The sequence below is a fragment of the Dendrobates tinctorius genome, unplaced genomic scaffold (assembly GCF_039654945.1).
Source record: "Dendrobates tinctorius isolate UK_male_01 unplaced genomic scaffold, ASM3965494v1 ptg000251l, whole genome shotgun sequence".
NCBI lineage: Eukaryota > Metazoa > Chordata > Amphibia > Anura > Dendrobatidae > Dendrobates > Dendrobates tinctorius.
The window spans coordinates 12,050,879-12,071,425 of record NW_027361918.1 but is presented as its reverse complement, the minus strand read 5'-3'; the positions used below and the strand labels follow the sequence as shown (position 1 = coordinate 12,071,425).

General features: G+C 40.1%; 1 long non-coding RNA gene and 7 other non-coding genes across 8 annotated transcripts; all 8 read left to right on the top strand.

Moving 5' to 3' along the window:
* Positions 1-6,795: 6,795 nt before the first annotated feature.
* LOC141065436 (uncharacterized) lies at positions 6,796-7,447 on the top strand. Its single transcript, XR_012226412.1, has 3 exons — positions 6,796-6,967; positions 7,068-7,136; positions 7,338-7,447. It is a non-coding gene; the product is annotated as an uncharacterized lncRNA (long non-coding RNA).
* A 3,367-nt stretch (positions 7,448-10,814) lies between these two features.
* On the top strand, positions 10,815-10,887 carry TRNAV-UAC (transfer RNA valine (anticodon UAC)). Its single transcript has one exon. It is a non-coding gene; the product is annotated as a tRNA-Val (tRNA).
* A 1,942-nt stretch (positions 10,888-12,829) lies between these two features.
* On the top strand, positions 12,830-12,902 carry TRNAV-AAC (transfer RNA valine (anticodon AAC)). The gene has a single exon. It is a non-coding gene; the product is annotated as a tRNA-Val (tRNA).
* A 1,256-nt stretch (positions 12,903-14,158) lies between these two features.
* Positions 14,159-14,231, top strand: TRNAV-CAC (transfer RNA valine (anticodon CAC)). Its single transcript has one exon. It is a non-coding gene; the product is annotated as a tRNA-Val (tRNA).
* Positions 14,232-14,328: 97 nt separating this feature from the next.
* Positions 14,329-14,401, top strand: TRNAV-UAC (transfer RNA valine (anticodon UAC)). Its single transcript has one exon. It is a non-coding gene; the product is annotated as a tRNA-Val (tRNA).
* A 768-nt stretch (positions 14,402-15,169) lies between these two features.
* TRNAV-AAC (transfer RNA valine (anticodon AAC)) lies at positions 15,170-15,242 on the top strand. The gene has a single exon. It is a non-coding gene; the product is annotated as a tRNA-Val (tRNA).
* Positions 15,243-15,327: 85 nt separating this feature from the next.
* TRNAV-CAC (transfer RNA valine (anticodon CAC)) lies at positions 15,328-15,401 on the top strand. The gene has a single exon. It is a non-coding gene; the product is annotated as a tRNA-Val (tRNA).
* A 938-nt stretch (positions 15,402-16,339) lies between these two features.
* Positions 16,340-16,412, top strand: TRNAV-AAC (transfer RNA valine (anticodon AAC)). Its single transcript has one exon. It is a non-coding gene; the product is annotated as a tRNA-Val (tRNA).
* Positions 16,413-20,547: the final 4,135 nt, after the last annotated feature.

Below are 20,547 nucleotides of genomic sequence, written 5' to 3'. Positions count from 1 at the left end.
TGTCACTAGTTATTTTATTTCAAATTCCATGAGAAATCCGTGGCGTGAGCTGGAAGACAAAAGGAAAAAAAGAAAAAAAGAGAAAAAAAGAAAAAACGCAAATGGAAGAAACCATGATCGGATACCGCTGAAGAAATATTAAAAAATATTGTATAAAAAAGAAATCACCCAGAGCAAGAACTAATTATTATAAAAATCTGTATGCATGAAGATATTTTTTGAACAGAAAAACGCATAATTGATTTCATTTCAGTTGTCTTTTCGAGATGTGAGGTTCCAATAACACGAACCAGAGGAACAGGAAAAAATTGTAGGAAACGAAAAAATGCAAAACAATGACCAAAAAAAGGGAAATTAACACCTTAGTTTCCAGAACAATGTCCCATTATAAGGAATATGAACGAAAACAATACATAAAAAGTAAAAAATACGTCCAAAACACAAGCATGAATGAATAAAAAATATTATTAAATAAAAATATTGTTATTATTATTATGGAAAACGTGTAAAAGTAAAAGAATTATTTAAAGGATATATACACCCGTATTGGCCATAATAAGTGCATATTAAAGTATATATAGATAAGATTAACCCACTAAGAGGGTGTAAAAAATGTACAAAGAAAAATATATATATATATATAAAATATACATATACATAAAAAGAGAGAAATTATTTAATATTATAAACCATTCACCACCAGGTGAAAAAAAGGGGAAAAAAGACCACATATGTGAAACGTGTAGGAAAGGAATACACACCAAAATCACAGTGTGTGAAGAGATAAAATCAAAAATTAATTGGTATAATAAAAACATATAAAATATATGAGACATATAGAAATACAATAAAAACTCATAAATGTACCTGATTTAAAAAAGACAATAGGTAGATTAATAAATTAGTGCACATTTAGGAATAACACAGAAAATATCAAAGAAACACTTCAGAAATTTCATTTAACCCATTAGGTTTCAGAGTGTTCAACCTATAGATCCAGAAGATTTCTTTCCTGTTGAGTTGTCCTATCCTATCCGGATGGTTGAAGGGAATCTGCTCAATGGGACTAATTTTTAATCCCTGAGGGTTTTTATCATGTTTTAATGAGAAATGTCTAGACAGACCATGCAAAAGAAAACCCTTTTTAATATTATGTCTATGGGAGTTCATTCTTAGATGTAACGGTTGTGTGGTTCTCCCCACATATTGTCTCCCACAGTCACACTCAATTAGATAAATGACATATTCTGAGGTGCAGTTAAGGAAATCACGAATAGGAAAAGATTCATCTGTAGTAGTGGATCTAAAATATTTCATTCTATGTGTAATATTGCTGCAACAAGCACAATTTTTCTTTCCACACCGAAAAATACCCCTAGGTATATTATTATTAATCACTCGAGTTTCTGTCTTATTTCTTAAACGACTGGGGGCTACAAAATTTTTAATATTAGGAGCCCTCCTAAAAGTAATCATTGGATTATTAGGGAGAATTTTTTGCAGAAGTGAATCATTAAGTAAAATGTGCCAGTTTTTACAGAGAACTCTCCTGATTTCCTTGTTCTCTAGACAATATTGGGTTATAAAATTAGTAGTGTATTTATTCTTATCTATTTCAACTTCTTTTTTTCTTCCGTTAATCAAGGAGTTCTGAGACATATTAAGACATCTATTATAGGCATTTGTTACTAATTTCTCAGGATAATTCTTTTTATTAAATCTGTTCATCAGGATTTTTGCTTGATCTTTATAATCCCCTACATCTGAACAATTTTTTCTAATCCTTCTATATTGATTATCAGGAATGTTCCTGAGCCACTTTCCATAGTGACCACTATTAAAAGGAATATAGCTGTTAGTATCAACGTTCTTAAAAAATGTTTTGGTTGCAATAAAATTCTCTTTAATAAAAATAGTCAAATCTAAAAAGTTAATTTCATTACTGTCAAATGTTGAGGAAAAAGACAAACCCCAATTGTTCATGTTAAGATCATGAATAAAATTATGAATATCATCATTGCTGTTATCCCATATAAAAAAGAGGTCATCAATGAATCTTTTATAAAGAATTATATTGTTATACCATTTTGATTTAAAAATATGGGACTCCTCAAAAATACCCATGAAAATATTAGCATAGGTTGGTGCGACCTTAGAGCCCATCGCAGTCCCCAGCTGTTGATGATATAAACTACCCTCAAAAGTAAAAAAATTATTTTTTAAAATAAATTCCATGCCTTTTAAAATAAAGTTTTTTTGTGCCTTGTTAAGTCTCTTATCACTTATTAAAACTTTATTAAAACAAGCCAATCCCAATGTATGCGAAATATTGGAATAAAGTGACGATACATCCATACTTAAAAATATAAAATTAGGTTTCCATTCGATATCATGAAGATATTGTATTAAATCCGTTGAGTCCCTGATGAAACTTTTCAGTGATGGGATATGTGTAACCATGATTCTATCTATAAAGTGAGATAGGTTACTAGTAACTGAGTCTATACCCGATATAATGGGTCTCCCCGGTGGATTTTCTAAATTCTTATGGATCTTAGGTAAATGATAAAAAAATTGTGTGCGAGTCCGTACAAATTTTAAAAATCTATATTCATTATTATTAAAGATATTATTATCTTTTCCTTCCTGAATTAGTTTATCATAATTGATTTTAACACTAGGGATGGTATCAAATGAAGTTTTCTTATAGTACCTGGGATCAGATAAAATTCTATGAGCTTCATTACAATAGTCTGACCTATTCTGCACGACTATACCACCACCTTTATCCGCTGAGCGAATTACTATATCGTGATTAGTTTTTAAGGATTCTAGGGCCAATTTTTCAGTTTTAGTTAAATTGGGTTTGGTTTTTACAGATTTTAATTCCTTAAATTCTTTCTGCACAATAGCGTTAAAGACATCCAGGTGATGACCTCTACTTTCAATCGGATAAAACTTGGTCTTAACCGGTACATCTAAATGAAACCCATCAGGATCTATAGTGTCATCATTAGATGAATCAATATTAATGCTTTTTCGAACAGGAATGGATTCCTTTATTAAAAAATGCCTTTTCAGTGTCAATTTCCGGATAAAAACTTGTAAATCAAGAAAAAGGTTAAAATCATTAATTTTATGTGTTGGACAAAATGTTAGTCCCTTAGATAGGACTCTAGTTTCATCTTTAGTTAAAACATAGGAAGATAAATTAAAAATGTTATTACTACCATCATCTAAATTTGCATCACTTTTAGTCTTAATTAAATTTTTACTTTCCCTTTCTTTTTTTCTCCCCCCTCTGGTTCCTCTATAGGATTTTTTCTTTTCCCGTTTTTTGGTGAAAAGAATTTTTTTATTTCTGTGTTTTTCAAAATTCGGGGTAAAAAAGGAACCGTAGCATTGTTGTCTAAATTAGTATTATCAATCAAAACAGTTTCATTAGTTGGAGTGCTGGATATATCATTATCATAAATCGAAAAATCAAAGAGGGATTTTTGTGTGCACTCTGGAAATTCGATAAGGGCAGGTGATGGGATGACTACAGGGATAGGTTTAATAATCTTAGTTTTACCAATGATAGGATTAGCGGAATCAATGAGATTTTTACTCACGTTAAATCCTTTCACTTGTTCCTTAATACTATCTAATTGTTTTATAGCATTGATTAAAGGTGCTGTCATCTTCGTGATTTTTAACTGAGGTGATTTTAAAAGAGCATTTCCCACATTTCCTCCATTAAATTGCTCTTGTGCTGGGATAAGTCCATTATCCTTCCTAGTCTGTAATTTAGTACTAGGGTCAGTCATACAAACTTTATCAAAAACGTCAGAATCTTTTTTGTTGCCACATGTATTTGATTCATTGCCATTACTAACCACAGTATCAGTTCGATTTATGTTCCCTTTACCCACTATATTTTTATTCTTAATTTTATTGTCATTAAAAATCCTGTAATCCTCTCTATCCCTTTGCAATTTCTTAGATTTTTTTAAAATGGTCTCATGTTCAACCTGCATCACATGCGTTATTACATTAGAATTAATTTTTTTATATTCCGGGTGTTTAAAAAATGGGATCAGTTCTTTAGAGAAATTCAACACTTTATCTGCTGCTAATTCAGCAAGCTTAGATCTCTTCTTGTATAATAACAATATCATTCTATGCATACATATGTCCAAACTCTTATCCCATTCTTCCGTAAAATCTGAGTCCATGGGAAATGGAGAATCAAAAACTAACCTTAGCCCCCGTGGGCAAATGTTCTCCTCCAAATAGATAGATAAAAAACGGGCATCCAAATTATAGTATAGTTCTTCCTTCATAGCCTCTTTCAAATTCGTGAAGATTTTCCGGAATAAATTAGTCTCTTCATCCTTAAAGACCTCCGTAGTTTCCTCATTCTGAAAATTCTGAATTCGTCTGGCAGCGCACTCAAAGTCCAAGAATTTATTCCTTATTGAATTGTGGTACGGTTCCGTTGTGGACCGTTGGACGTGCAGCAGGCTGACTCACTATACAAGCTTTATTTTATCTTTGAGAAGGTGAGTTTAACACATTCATGAATTGAACATTTTACCCGGATAAGACCCTATTGCGCTTTTGTTTCAACCTTCTAGTGAAAATAACCACACATGCAGCTCGTAAGAGAACTGCAGGAGAACAATCCTCAGGATTTCAAGAACTATCTGCGGATGTCAGAGGACTCTTTCAAATTTTTACTAGCCAGGGTGACGCCATTGATTGAAAGGAGAAATACCAAAATGCGAGCTGCTGTGCCGGTAGACGAACGATTGACTGTGACGCTGAGATTCCTGGCCACCGGACGATCACTGAAAGATCTGCAATTTTCTTCTGCCGTTTCTTTGTCACTGCTCAGCAGTTTGATTCCTGAAACATGCAATGCCATAGTTCAAAGCCTCAGGAGCTACATCCAGTTTCCTACAACAGTGGCGGAGTGGAAAAATATTGCCTCTGATTTTGAGCGGCTTTGGCAGTTCCCAAACTGTGGGGGGGCTTTGGATGGTAAACATGTGAGGATCACCCAACCGCCGAACAGTGGATCCTATTTTTACAATTATAAGGGCTATTTTAGTGTAATCCTTATGGCCCTTGTTAATGCAAACTATGAGTTCATAAATGTTGATGTTGGCATGAACGGCAGGGTTTCAGATGGTGGAGTGTTAGAACATACACTTTTTGGAGAGCGATTGACCAATTATGACCTGAACCTGCCTCCCAACACAGAGACAACCGGCAACCTCAACTTTGTTTTTGTCGGTGATGAAGCCTTCGCGCTGCATGCGAATCTGCTGAAACCGTACCAACAAAAAAGTGTGAAGGAGCAAACACGTATATTTAACTACCGTTTGTCAAGGGCACGAAGGGTTGTTGAGAATGCGGTTGGCATCATGGCCAGCCGCTTTCGGATTTTCCACACACCCATAAACCTAAAGTTGGAATCCATTGACTCGGTCGTTATGGCTTGTTGCGTGCTGCACAATTTTCTGCGGCGCCGTGATGCGAATGATTACACTCCGCCTGCCTTTGTGGACTCTGTTGACACTACAAATGGTCAGGTTCTTCTTGGTAGGTGGCGCGACAATGATCCCGCAGTACCTGGACTTCAAGCACTGGCAAGGGGAAGAAACCGTGATGATGCTAAGGCCTGCAGGGACCAATACTGCCAATATTTTAATGGGCCTGGTGCTGTTACTTGGCAGCATGAAATCTAGACAGCAAAAGTGTTTATTTAACATGTTTATTTCATTCTTGTGTGATAACAACAACAATAAATTCACATAGTTGCTACTTTCCAAAGTGTTACTGGTTTTTAAAAGAAAAAAAAGATAACATAGCCCTGCGACACAGTATCAGCACTGTAGCGATCCGTTAGCACGCCATTTTACAACCGCCCTTAAGTGGACGCTATAGCGTCACCGATAAGCGCGCAGTAGTACCATAACTAAAAGTACGCAGTAGCGTCACCAAATGAGGCGGGAAAACGTCGTGACGTCACGACGTTCTTGTGGCCGTCCCTGCTGCGTTGTGAAAGCAAAACAGGAAGCAATGGCTGGTAGACAGAGAGCTACACCTTGGGGGGAGGCCGAAATGCGTTTCCTGGTACAGGAGATGGAGAGGCGCGATTATGCGTGTGGACAGGCGCATGCACACCCCATGAGACACAAGCGGGCTGTGTTGCGGAGGATCAGGCGAGGACTGTTACGCCGGTTCGGAGTTGAGCGCACCACAACGCAAATCAGGAAAAAACTGGCAGATCTGCGCTTTCGCTCAAGAGACCTCCTCACCAGCCTCCAACAACAAGTGCGGAGGGACCGAGGTGAGTGTTCCACATAGTATGTTTTAAACATATGTTTTGTTTTTTTTTTTTTTTTTTTCAACAGGGTTTACAGTGTAAAAAAAAAATATATAATTTGATTCGCACATGTGAAATTGCACAACGCAAATATAAGTGGTTTTGCGCTCAGTTTTGTTTTTTTCCAAACAGCGGCGCATGCGGCGGCCCCAGCCCCATCAGCACCTGCAGCACCAACAGCCCCCGCAGCACACGCAAGCCCGGCGGTGCAAGCATCTCCTGAAGCAGAGTCCGTAAGTGTATAAAATGCATTTGTTCATGTTATTAGTATTTTTATTGGGTTGAAAAATACAAGAATAGGGGGGGGGGGAAAGAAGTCATGGTTCACATAAGCCGAACGGTAAATAAAAACCAAAGTTTATTCCAGGGAGGAAACAATAATGGAGTATTACAATACCGTTTCATTTTATTTATGTTTTCACCGCTTTGGAAATGTTCAATGCTCAATTTCATATTTTTAGATACCTGAGCCCGTAAGGACCCCCTCGCCCCCCTCAACGCCTCAACCACAAATTGCTTCCTCCAATTGATCCCCAATTGGTGTGTTTTCTCCAGTATCACTCCGGGAAGCTGGAGCTGACTCGACCTCCGGTAATCAACTTTTTTTTTTTTTTTTTTTTTAACATGTGAGAAATTATAATTTGTGTAACAGTTGCTGGCATATTCTATATTTATACATTTTCTTTTCTAGTACGTGTTGCCACTCGACGTGGAAGGGCTGTTATCTCCTCATCTGAAGAGTCAGAGGCGCAACAAAAACGTAAGTGTTTGACCACAAGCATGAACCGTATGCACCCATCTGCTGCCACTTAACACTATGGCCCCATATTGCGATCCATAGGATATGGCCCCATTTGCTACCAAACCCAAATTATGCCACCATATGCTGCTCCACATACTATGGCACCGTATGCATGCACATTTACAAAACCGCCATCAACAATGTAAATTTCCTTAACAGAAATACCAACCTTACCTGAACTCTTGGCAGCACACAGGAGGGCGATGTCTGCGTTACACCAACTCGGAGTGATGCTGGACCAATTTGTGGCAGCCCAACCGCAGGGTGATAACATTTAATTAATTTTTTTTTTTTGTTTACAAAAATTGTCTATGTCATGTTGACATATGTTAAACTAAAATGGTTTGTTTAAAAATCAGTCATAAAGAAAGAAATTAAAAAGCCTAAATAAAAATAAAAAAAGAAACTGACACAGTTTAAAATTACTATTGGGACATAACACAATTTTAAAGATGGAACACTCCACGTAACAAGATAATTGCAGGCAATTAACTAAACACCAGACTAGAAAACCTGCCTTTATCGCGTGGCAAAACAATTTTTGTCTCAGTCTAGAAAGGACTTGAAATTGTAGTCATGTGTAATGCAAAAATTTAAATTTAAATTTTTATTTTTTATAAACAAACAAAAAAGAAAAGCCAAACAATTTTGTTAATACAACAAGTAAACATAAAAACTATAATTGAGTGTAACTAAAGTCTGAGTCATTCAGTTGCTGCCTTCCAGGATTTATGAATGGGCCAGACTGCAAATGTGGGGTTCCAAAGTTCATGCTGTGTAGCGGCTGAATCACCCTTCTTGGCGTGCTTGTGACATGTTCTTGTGTCTGCGGCCATGGGGTTATTGACATTGCTTGGGAATCCACAAGAATATAACTGTCTTTTAGTTGTCCAACAGCAGCTTTATTTAGCGCTTCAAATATAATTCTCTCAGCCTGAAGCCTTTGCGTAACGTCCAGAGACCGAAGTCTTTCGTCCACCATGTGTGCAAAGCCCCCAATGGCTTGCTTTTCCTGCAGCACCAATATGTTCTTTGCTATATCGACAAACTCAGGAAAAGGTGGAGCGGTGGCCTTTCTTTTTCTACTCACAGGGTGACGCCTTTGCACAGTGTACGCTCCCACGGACACACTTGCCTCCTCTGCCTCCTCGTCGGTTGGGTTTGATGTTGCAGGGGTTTCAGGAATTACACATGGTGTAGGTGACACCTCTTCTGTTACATGCTGCAAGAACAGAAAAACTTGGTTAAAACACAGAAAAAGTAAAACGAGTGTTTTGTAAACACATAACAATAATTTATTAAGAGGGGGTGTGAACATTGGTACTGGCTATGTACTGACATCGACAATTTGTAGAAATTATCTTATGATAAACCAATTTAAAATGAAGAGGTATCAGCTGTGAACAAAGTTTCAAATCATCAACTTAATGAATAAAACTCAACTGTACCATGTACATATATATGTATCATAGGTTATTGGAGGGAAACCCAAAACAAACTTACATCGACTAGAGGGGAATCAGGCCGTGTCACTGTTTCTTCCTCTTGTGGCAGTGACATAGAACAGTGCATAACCCTGGGGATTTCCTGGTCTCGCGTAAACTCTAGCAAGTTGTAGTACCACAACTTCGGAACATACACTTCATCGATACCCGCCCCGACCTTGTAGACTTTTCCACCTTGTTCAATTCCTTCTTGAACACAGTGCGTAGAGCTTGAATTTTTTTTTTAATAACAGCCTCATCAACCGTTTTGCTAGGGTGATTTTCTTTATATAGATGTACAAGTTTTTCATATGCAACCTTCTTCTTGTATTTGTTACTGTAGTCTGGAGACTTCACCTTCCAGAGGCAGGGCAGTGACCGATACATCTCAATAAATAGGCGTATGAAGTCTTGGCTATTTGCAACTTGGCTACTTGATGCCATCTGTAATAAAAAAGAAAGGAAATGGTGAGAACTCTTTCATTTAGGTACGGACATACATTTTATAAAAAAGAGTTTGTATCGCATAAGCTTGGTCGCTGTCCTAGAAAGGTATCCCGTTCAACAATTACAAAAATGGGGGCGGGCGCGGTTTCAAAACTAAAATGGCTGCTCGGACATGTGCATATGGACAAAATGAACATAGACACAATAAAAAAGAGTTTGAATCGCATAAGCTTGGTTGCTGTCCTAGAAAGGTATCCCGTTCAACAATTACAAAAATGGGGGCGGGCGCGGTTTCTACACTAAACTAAAATAAAACGATAAAATAAAACAAAAAAAAAAGGGCATAAAAAAAAATAAAACTTTGGAACCAAAATAAACTTACCTTTGACGTTGCGAAAAATCCGAAAGTTATAGAGAAAAAATATAAAAAAATTTGCACTGTTGATTCTTAAGATGATCTTAAAAATGGAGGTATTTGAAAAAAACCAACGATGATGATTCTTCAAGAGGGTTGCTGAAGGACGAATAGCGAAATCTAACCAAAAATGCACTTTTGTCTCTAGGGAGAAAAATGCTGGTTTAGAAGCTAACCACGGCGCTCCAGAGATTTAAACTGTAACTCTATTACGTCCTCTTTAATGACGACGCCGGCCAATGACAGCGCAGCGGTGACCAACAATCGGCGCTTTGGGGGGCGTTGTAAATTAAACGCTGAAGCACGCCCACCGAGGTCTGAATCGTTTTTTGTTTGGTAATGTGAAAGGTACTCAACGAGCAACGAGGTCGCTATGCAGATCGCTGATCTCTCTAGAGTCGTTGACGAGAGTGGACTGTTTGAAAGCTACCTAGCGATCACGTAACGACACAACAGCGATCTATGCCTGGTCGGATCGCTATCGTTATCGCTGGTGCGTTGCTTAGTGTAAAAGGCCCTTAATTCAAGTAACACCTGATAGGATCAAGGTGCGAAAGCAGGCATCTAGGTGCTTTTTCTTTTTGGCTTTTGGACAAAGGCATGAGAATGTTTTGTGGAGCATGGTTTTGTTTCCCTGTTTGTTCTTTTTCTCCAATAGCCTGACATATGAAAGGTTCCTGTGTTGCAAAATGCACTTTGTCCTGTCTTCAGACATAGAGGAAGACCTCTTGACTTTGGCTGGCTGTTTTTTTCTTTTTCAAGTTCATTTCAGCATGTTTAAACATCTTTAGCTTTGCATGGAGTTTCTGAAGTGTAGTGGTTGTCACGTTCACCTCACACGCGAACGATCCCTTGTTCGAAACTGGATATAAGCATGACATTTGGCGTTGATATTAAATCTTTTGACGTTGAGTCTTTGTTCTCGATGGCTCATCATGACCACAGTAACCTTCCGCAGCCGGTTTCTGTAGTGTAGTCGTTATCACGTTCGCCTAACACGCGAAAGGTCCCCAGTTTGAAACTGGCCAAAAACACGCTTTTACCCTTTAGTATCCAAGCTTTTGACTTTCAGTTCTTGATCTCGATTGCTTGTTGTCACCACAGTAAGCGCTTGCATTTGGTTTCTGTAGTGTAGCGGTTATCACGTTCGCCTCACACGCGAAAGGTGCCCATTTCGAAACTGGGCAAAAACACAGCTTTTTCTCTTGGAAAACGATCTTTTTGACTTTCAGTGCTTGCTCTTTATTGCTTGCCATGACCACAGCATTTTTGATTTGTTTGAATCGGTTGGTTTCTGTAGTGTAGCGGTTATCACGTTCGCTTTACACGCGAAAGGTCCTCAGTTCGAAACTGGGCAGAAACACAGCGTTCCTCCTGCAAACTAGCGCTTTTGACAATGAGTGTTTGATCTTTAATGCTTGCCATGACCACAGTAAACGCTCTTGTCTGGTTACTGTAGTGTAGTGATTGTCCATTTTCCCATCCTCCTGAAAGTTCCCTTTTTTGATCCCGGGCAGAAACATGTGGCTTTTCTTTATTTTGATCACAATCGTATATTGTTGGCTTAATTAGCATTAGTTAGCATATTCTATTGCTGGTTTAATGAGCATTAATTTTACCAATGTGATTATTTCTACCCGTTTTTGCTTTTGGAAAGCATGTGTGTTTTTGACAGTGTCTAAGTGTTCCTAATTCAAGTAACACCTGATAGGATCAAGGTGCGAAAGCAGGCATCTAGGTGCTTTTTCTTTTTGGCTTTTGGACAAAGGCATGAGAATGTTTTGTGGAGCATGGTTTTGTTTCCCTGTTTGTTCTTTTTCTCCAATAGCCTTACAAATGAAAGGTTCCTGTGTTGCAAAATGCACTTTGTCCTGTCTTCAGACATAGAGGAAGACCTCTTGACTTTGGCTGGCTGTTTTTTTCTTTTTCAAGTTCATTTCACCATGTATAAACATCTTTAGCTTTGCATGGAGTTTCTGAAGTGTAGTGGTTGTCACGTTCACCTCACACGCGAACGGTCCCCAGTTCGAAACTGGATAGAAGCATGACATTAGGCGTTGATATTAAAACTTTTGACGTTGAGTCTTTGTTCTCGATGGCTCGTCATGACCACAGTAACCTTCCGCATCCGGTTTCTGTAGTGTAGTGGTTATCATGTTCGCCTAACACGCGAAAGCTCCCCAGTTCGAAACTGGGCAGAAACACGCTGTTACCCTTTGGAATCCAAGCTTTTGACTTTCAGTTCTTGATCTCGATTGCTTGTTGTCACCACAGTAAGCACTTGCGTCTGATTTCTGTAGTGTAGTGGTTATCTCGTTCGCCTCACACGCGAAAGGTCCACAGTTCGAAACTGGGCAGAAACACAGCTATTTCTCTTGGAAAACGATCTTTTTGACTTTCAGTGCTTGTTCTTTATTGCTTGCCATGACCACAGCATTTTTTTTTTGTTTGTTTGGAGTGGTTGGTTTCTGTAGTGTAGCGGTTATCACGGGCGCTTTACACGCGAAAGGTCCTCAGTTTGAAACTGGGCAGAAACACAGAGTTCCTCTTGCAAACTTGCGATTTTGACAATGAGTGCTTGATCTTTAATGCTTGCCATGACCACAGTAAACGCTCTTGTCTGGTTACTGTAGAGTAGTGATTGTCCTGTTTGCCATCCTCCTGAAAGTTCCCTGTTTTGATCCCGGGCAGAAACATGTGGCTTTTCTTTATTTTGATCACAAACGTATATTGTTGGCTTAATTAGCCTTAGTTAGCATATTCTATTGCTGGTTTAATGAGCATTACTTTTACCAATGTGATTATTTCTACCCGTTTTTGCTTTTGGCAAGCATGTGTGTTTTTGACAGTGTCTAAGTGTTCCTAATTCAAGTAACACCTGATAGGATCAAGGTGCGAAAGCAGGCATCTAGGTGCTTTTTCTTTTTGGCTTTTGGACAAAGGCATGAGAATGTTTTGTGGAGCATGGTTTTGTTTCCCTGTTTGTTCTTTTTCTCCAATAGCCTGACAAATGAAAGGTTCCTGTGTTGCAAAATGCACTTTGTCCTGTCTTCAGACATAGAGGAAGACCTCTTGACTTTGGCTGGCTGTTTTTTTCTTTTTCAAGTTCATTTCAGCATGTTTAAACATCTTTAGCTTTGCATGGAGTTTCTGAAGTGTAGTGGTTGTCACGTTCACCTCACACGCGAACGGTCCCCAGTTCGAAACTGGATAGAAGAATGACATTAGGCGTTGATATTAAAGCTTTTGACGTTGAGTCTTTGTTCTCGATGGCTCATCATGACCACAGTAACCTTCAGCAGCCGGTTTCTGTAGTGTAGTGGTTATCACGTTTGCCTAACACGCGAAAGGTCCCCAGTTCGAAACTGGGCAGAAACACGCTGTTACCCTTTGGAATCCAAGCTTTTGACTTTCAGTTCTTGATCTCGATTGCTTGTTGTCACCACAGTAAGCGCTTGCATCCGCTTTCTGTAGTGTAGCGGTTATCACGTTTTCTTCACACGCGCAAGGTCCCCAGTTCGAAACTGCGCAGAAACACAGCTTTTTCTCTTGGAAAACGAGCTTTTTGACTTTCAGTGCTTGTTCTTTATTGCTTGCCATGACCACAGCATTTTTTTTTTGTTTGAATTGGTTGGTTTCTGTAGTGTAGCGGTTATCACATTCGCTTTACACGTGAAAGGTCCTCAGTTCGAAACTGGGCAAAAACACAGCGTTCCTCTTGCAAACTTGCGCTTTTGACAATGAGTGCTTGATCTTTAATGCTTGCCATGACCACAGTAAACGCTCTTGTCTGGTTACTGTAGTGTAGTGATTGTCCTTTTTGCCATCCTCCTGAAAGTTCCCTGTTTTGATCCCGGGCAGAAACATGTGGCTTTTCTTTATTTTGATCACAAACGTATATTGTTGGCTTAATTAGCCTTAGTTAGCATATTCTATTGCTGGTTTAATGAGCATTACTTTTACCAATGCGATTATTTCTACCCGTTTTTGCTTTTGGCAAGCATGTGTGTTTTTGACAGTGTCTAAGTGTTCCTAATTCAAGTAACACCTGATAGGATCAAGGTGCGAAAGCAGGCATCTAGGTGCTTTTTCTTTTTGGCTTTTGGACAAAGGCATGAGAATGTTTTGTGGAGCATGGTTTTGTTTCCCTGTTTGTTCTTTTTCTCCAATAGCCTGACATATGAAAGGTTCCTGTGTTGCAAAATGCACTTTGTCCTGTCTTCAGACATAGAGGAAGACCTCTTGACTTTGGTTTGCTGTTTTTTTCTTTTTCAAGTTCATTTCAGCATGTTTAAACATCTTTAGCTTTGCATGGAGTTTCTGAAGTGTAGTGGTTGTCACGTTCACCTCACACGCGAACAATCCCTTGTTCGAAACTTGATATAAGCATGACATTTGGCGTTGATATTAAATCTTTTGACGTTGAGTCTTTGTTCTCGATGGCTCATCATGACCACAGTAACTTTCCGCAGCCGGTTTCTGTAGTGTAGTCGTTATCACGTTCGCCTAACACGCGAAAGGTCCCCAGTTTGAAACTGGCCAAAAACATGCTTTTACCCTTTAGTATCCAAGCTTTTGACTTTCAGTTCTTGATCTCGATTGCTTGTTGTCACCACAGTAAGCGCTTGCATTTGGTTTCTGTAGTGTAGCGGTTATCACGTTCGCCTCACACGCGAAAGGTCCCCAGTTCGAAACTGGGCTGAAACACAGCATTTTCTCTTGGAAAACGATCTTTTTGACTTTCAGTGCTTGTTCTTTATTGCTTGCCATGACCACAGCATTTTGGATTTGTTTGAATTGGTTGGTTTCTGTAGTGTAGCGGTTATCACGTTTGCTTTACACGCGAAAGGTCCTCAGTTCGAAACTGGGCAGAAACACAGCGTTCCTCCTGCAAACTAGCGCTTTTGACAATGAGTGTTTGATCTTTAATGCTTGCCATGACCACAGTAAACGCTCTTGTCTGGTTACTGTAGTGTAGTGATTGTCCATTTTCCCATCCTCCTGAAAGTTCCCTTTTTTGATCCCGGGCAGAAACATGTGGCTTTTCTTTATTTTGATCACAAACGTATATTGTTGGCTTAATTAGCCTTAGTTAGCATATTCTATTGCTGGTTTAATGAGCATTATTTTTACCAATGTGATTATTTCTACCCGTTTTTGCTTTTGGCAAGCATGTGTGTTTTTGACAGTGTCTAAGTGTTCCTAATTCAAGTAACACCTGATAGGATCAAGGTGCGAAAGCAGGCATCTAGGTGCTTTTTCTTTTTGGCTTTTGGACAAAGGCATGAGAATGTTTTGTGGAGCATGGTTTTGTTTCCCTGTTTGTTCTTTTTCTCCAATAGCCTGAGAAATGAAAGGTTCCTGTGTTGCAAACTGCACTTTGTCCTGTCTTCAGACATAGAGGAAGACCTCTTGACTTTGGCTGGCTGTTTTTTTCTTTTTCAAGTTCATTTCAGCATGTTTAAACATCTTTAGCTTTGCATGGAGTTTCTGAAGTGTAGTGGTTGTCACGTTCACCTCACACGCGAACGGTCCCCAGTTCGAAACTCGATTGAAGCATGACATTAGGTGTTGATATTAAAGCATTTGATGTTGAGTCTTTGTTCTCGATGGCTCGTCATGACCACAGTAATATTCCGCAGCTGGATTCTGTAGTGTAGTGGTTATCACGTTCGCCTAACACGCGAAAGGTCCCCAGTTCGAAACTGGGCAGAAACACACTGTTACCCTTTGGTATCCAAGCTTTTGACTTTCAGTTCTTGATCTCGATTGCTTGTTGTCACCACAGTAAGCGCTTGTATCCGTTTTCTGTAGTGTAGCGGTTATCACGTTCGCCTCACACGCGAAAGGTCCTCAGTTCGAAACTGGGCAGAAACACAGCTTTTTCTCTTGGAAAACGATCTTTTTGACTTTCAGTGCTTGTTCTTTATTGCTTGCCATGACCACAGCATTTTTTGTTTGTTTGAATCGGTTGGTTTCTGTAGTGTAGCGGTTATCACGTTCGCTTTACGTGAGAAAGGTCCTCAGTTCGAAACTGGGCAGAAACACAGCGTTCCTCTTGCAAACTATCACTTTTGACAATGAGTGCTTGATCTTTAATGCTTTCTATGACCACAGTAAACGCTCTTGTCTGGTTACTGTAGTGTAGTGATTGTCCTGTTTGCCATCCTCCTGAAAGTTCCCTGTTTTGATCCCGGGCAGAAACATGTGGCTTTTCTTTATTTTGATCACAAACGTATATTGTTGGCTTAATTAGCCTTAGTTATCATATTCTATTGCTGGTTTAATGAGCATTACTTTTACCAATGTGATTATTTCTACCCGTTTTTGCTTTTGGCAAGCATGTGTGTTTTTGACAGTGTCTAAGTGTTCCTAATTCAAGTAACACCTGATAGGATCAAGGTGCGAAAGCAGGCATCTAGGTGCTTTTTCTTTTTGGCTTTTGGACAAAGGCATGAGAATGTTTTGTGGAGCATGGTTTTGTTTCCCTGTTTGTTCTTTTTCTCCAATAGCCTGACAAATGAAAGGTTCCTGTGTTGCAAAATGCACTTTGTCCTGTCTTCAGACATAGAGGAAGACCTCTTGACTTTGGCTGGCTGTTTTTTTCTTTTTCAAGTTCATTTCAGCATGTTTAAACATCTTTTGCTTTGCATGGAGTTTCTGAAGTATAATGGTTGTCACGTTTACCTCACACGCGAACGGTCACCAGTTCGAAACTGGATAAAAGCATGACATTAGGCGTTGATATTAAAGCTTTTGACGTTGAGTCTTTGTTCTCGATGGCTCGTCATGACCACAGTAACCTTCCGCAGCAGGTTCCTGTAGTGTAGTGGTTATCACATTCGCCTAACACGCGAAAGGTCCCCAGTTCGAAACTGGGCAGAAACACGCTGTTAGGCTAGTTTCACACTTGCTTCTTTTTGCAGCGCGTTTTTCCCGCAAAAAAACGCATTAAAAAAATGCATACAAACGCTGCGTTTTTTTCAAGCATTTTTATGCGCATGCATTAAAAAAACGCAGCGTTTTTGTGCGTTTGTATGCGTTTTTTGTGCGTTTGCGTTTTTTTACAGATTTTGGAAAAACCCCACAAAACAGAAAAAACAACCAATCAACAACACACAAGACCAATGGGACTGCATTGTGGGTGTGGTATGTTAATATATAGACCCTGTCTACAGTATTCTTCACATTTGCTTGATTCTTCTCGTGACCATGGATCTGCGCTGGAAGAGTTTTCACTTCAACTTGGATTTGGACATCGCGATGGCTCAGGCGTATGCAGTTGCTTGCCATGAACAAAGGAAGAGAGAGAGGCAGCGAAGACGGCGGCGTATGTGGATACATCCGATTGTTGAACTCCGGGAGAGCCGTGTGGCATACCACACCCTCTACAGCGAGCTCCAGTCAAACCCGGAGAAATTTACAGATTATATCCGGATGTCCCACGAAAGTTTCATGGATTTGCTTGCTCGTGTCCAACAATCCATCCGGAGACAGGACACACAGCTCCGTCGTGCGATTCCTCCTGAGGAACGGCTACTGGTGACATTACGGTATGTTTTAAAAACCAAGGGGTGCGGTCTGATGGTTTTTTTTAAAATTTAGTATTCAAAACCTTGGGTAATTAGTTTTCGTGAATGTACTAATATTTTATTTTATAGTTTTTTAAAATAATATACATAAATATTAATTTTACTTCTTTGTCTGTTCACAGATTCCTGGCGACTGGAGAAACCCTATCTTTACTACACTTCCAGTACCGTATTGGAATCTCTACCTTGTCTGGAATTGTTGCTGACACCTGCCGGGCTCTCTGGAATGTTCTTTGTCCAGAATTTATGCCCCTGCCCACTGCTGAAAAGTGGATGGAAATTGCTGACAAATTCTGGACAGTATGCAATTTTCCCAACTGTTTGGGAGCTGTTGATGGTAAACACATACGGATCATCAAACCCCAAAGAACGGGATCTGAGTACTATAATTACAAAAAGTACTTTTCAATAGTACTCATGGCGATTGCGGATGCCGGATGTATGTTTGTAGCAGTGGACATTGGAGCATTTGGCCGTGGTAATGACTCACAGGCTTTTAAAAACTCAGACATGGGCCGGAGGTTGTATGGCAACCAATTTAATTTCCCTATGCCACGGCCTCTTCCTCACACCGAAGCTCCGCCACTGCCCTTTGTAATGGTTGGCGATGAGGCTTTTCAAATGTGCGGAAACTTACTGAAACCCTACTCCAGCCGTGACTTGGACCACACCAAAAAAATATTTAATTACAGGCTGACCAGGGCCAGAAGAACTGTCGAGTGTGCTTTTGGGATTCTTGTCTCCAGATGGCGAATTCTGGGCACGGCCATTAATCTTAAACTTGAAACAGTCGATGAGGTGGTGAAGGCCTGTGTGGTTCTACATAACTTTGTGATGGCTAAAGAGCACCCGACCTTTGAACTGGACGATGATGCTCCTAACCCATTGCCTGAATTCACTCAGCACACTCTCAGGTCATCCGTTGAAGTTGGCCAAATGAGGGACCAATTTGCGGCCTACTTTATTTCTGATGTAGGACGGGTGCACTGGCAAGATGAAATGGTGTAATGTTTTTGTTTGTTTATGGTAATAAAAAACCTTATTTGATACCATTACTGAGTGCACTATATTTTTTAAACTCCAATTAAATAAAAAACTTCCCATGTATAACTGAATTTTTTGATGTTCACACACCTGGGCAGGTAAATACACATACGAGTTAAAATGCAGCATTGCTAGTCTGCGTGAAATATATTGGAACGAGCAAAGCTGCAGGCCATGAATCAGGAAACCAAATTTTTTCAAGAGAAAATTGTGCAACTAGTTGAAAAAAAAGTATGTGATTTTCTCAAAACACAACCCTCAAAACCCAACCCCAATGAAAGTCAATGGCGAATACAAGTCAGCATTGAGTGGATGAATGTAATCTGCTCCATTCCAACTTACAAGTTATTACACTAGGCCTTGGAATAACTATACTAGGCCGTGGTATTTCAAATATGAGTATAGTAGGCCTTGGGCCTACTAGTATAGTCATATGTGAAATACCACGGCCTAGTATAGTCATACCAAGGCCTACTCGATTTTTACCAACTAGGATCTTGTTTCACGAAAAACAAACTGTTGAAACTTGACAAGTTTCAACAGTTTGTTTTTCATGAAACCAGATTCTAGTTGGTAAAACTAGAGTTATTACACTAGGCCTTGGAATGACTACACTAGGCCGTGGTATTTCAAATATGAGTATAGTAGGCCTTGGGGCTAGTAGTATAGTAATATGTGAAATACCACGGCCTAGTATAGTCATACCAAGGCCTACTGTAATAACTTGATTTTTAACAACTAGCATCTTGTTTCACAAAAAACAAACTGGTGAAACTAGAAAGAAACTTATTTTTTAGACAAGTTTCAACAGTTTGTTTTTCATGAAACCAGATTCTAGTTGGTAAAACTAGAGTTATTACACTAGGCCTTGGAATGACTACACTAGGCCGTGGTATTTCAAATATGAGTATAGTAGGCCTTGGGGCTAGTAGTATAGTAATATGTGAAATACCACGGCCTAGTATAGTCATACCAAGGCCTACTGTAATAACTCGATTTTTAACAACTAGCATCTTGTTTCACAAAAAACAAACTGTTGAAACTAGAAACTTATTTTTTAGACAAGTTTCAACAGTTTGTTTTTCATGAAACCAGATCCAAGTTGGTAAAACTAGAGTTATTACACTAGGCCTTGGTATGACTATACTAGGCCGTGGTATTTCACATATGACTATACTAGGCCTTGGGTTGGTTTTTAACATGTATTTACCCATCAGTGTGTGTGAGCGGCGCAAACAACATTAATGAAACTTTTTAATGGTGAACCACAAATGTAAATTTATTTTTAATCAAAAAAAGTAAACCAAAAAATTATTTTTTACGGCGTTTGGGGGCAGATGGTTTCAATTTGGGGGTGTGCAGGGAATATGCAACACTTGAAGTTGAAGACGGTGTTTGAGGGGAAGGGGCAACAAAACTTGTGGGGGAAGGTAGTCCAGTTAAGGGAATTAAACTAGGAACACTTGGAGGAGAGGAAATCTGTTCAGGTACATTAGTTGTAATGGCATGTCGCCGTAGGCTTGTGTGCCTGGACCGACTTTGGCCCAATGCCCGCCTTGATAGATTTCGCCTTGAACTAGGGGCAAATATTGAGTGTAGGTCCCCCGTCTGCTGGTGTGGCTGCTGCTGCTGCTGAGGTGGCGGCTGCTGCTGAGGTGGCGGCTGCTGCTGAGGTGGCTGCTGCTGCTGGTGTGGCTGCTGCTGCTGAGGTGGCTGCTGCTGCTGGTGTGGCTGCTGCTGCTGAGGTGGCTGCTGCTGCTGCTGAGGTGGCGGCTGCTGCGGTGGTGGCTGCTGCTGCTGCTGTGGTGGCTGCTGCTGAGGTGGTTGCTGCTGCTGCTGAGGTGGCTGCTGCTGCTGAGGTGGCTGCTGCTGCTGCTCTTCGTTGGCAGTGCTCGTCCTTGCAGGAGGACTGGTGGTGGCAGTGATGGTCCAGGTTTGCAGAGTGGTGGTGGCAGGGCTACTACATGTTGTTGTAGCGGCAGGGCTGTTCCATGTTTGCCTAGTGGTGGCTGAGCTCCACGCATGCATGGGAGTGGCGGTGGTGCTCCAGACAGGAGCAGCGCTTGCCATGGTGGTGTCGGTGAAGTGACCAGCTGCACTCAGACTTGTGGTGGTGTAACGGTGGGTGTCCTGGCTTTGAATAGAGGTGTCCGTGCAGTGGTATGCAGCACAAGTCGGTAGTGAGGTGAAGCGAGTCAATGGTGGCACAGGTGGAAATGACACCACTGACTGCTGACCGTACCGATTATGCTGCATAGCCTGCAAGAAAGCATTGTTGCAGGCCTGCAGCACATTCAGCTGTTGCTCAGGACTAAGGTGTTCCGCCATGCCCTTTTCAATCTTACTAAAAAAATGGTGTGCTGGTCTGTTGAGGTCGGCCTCCAGAC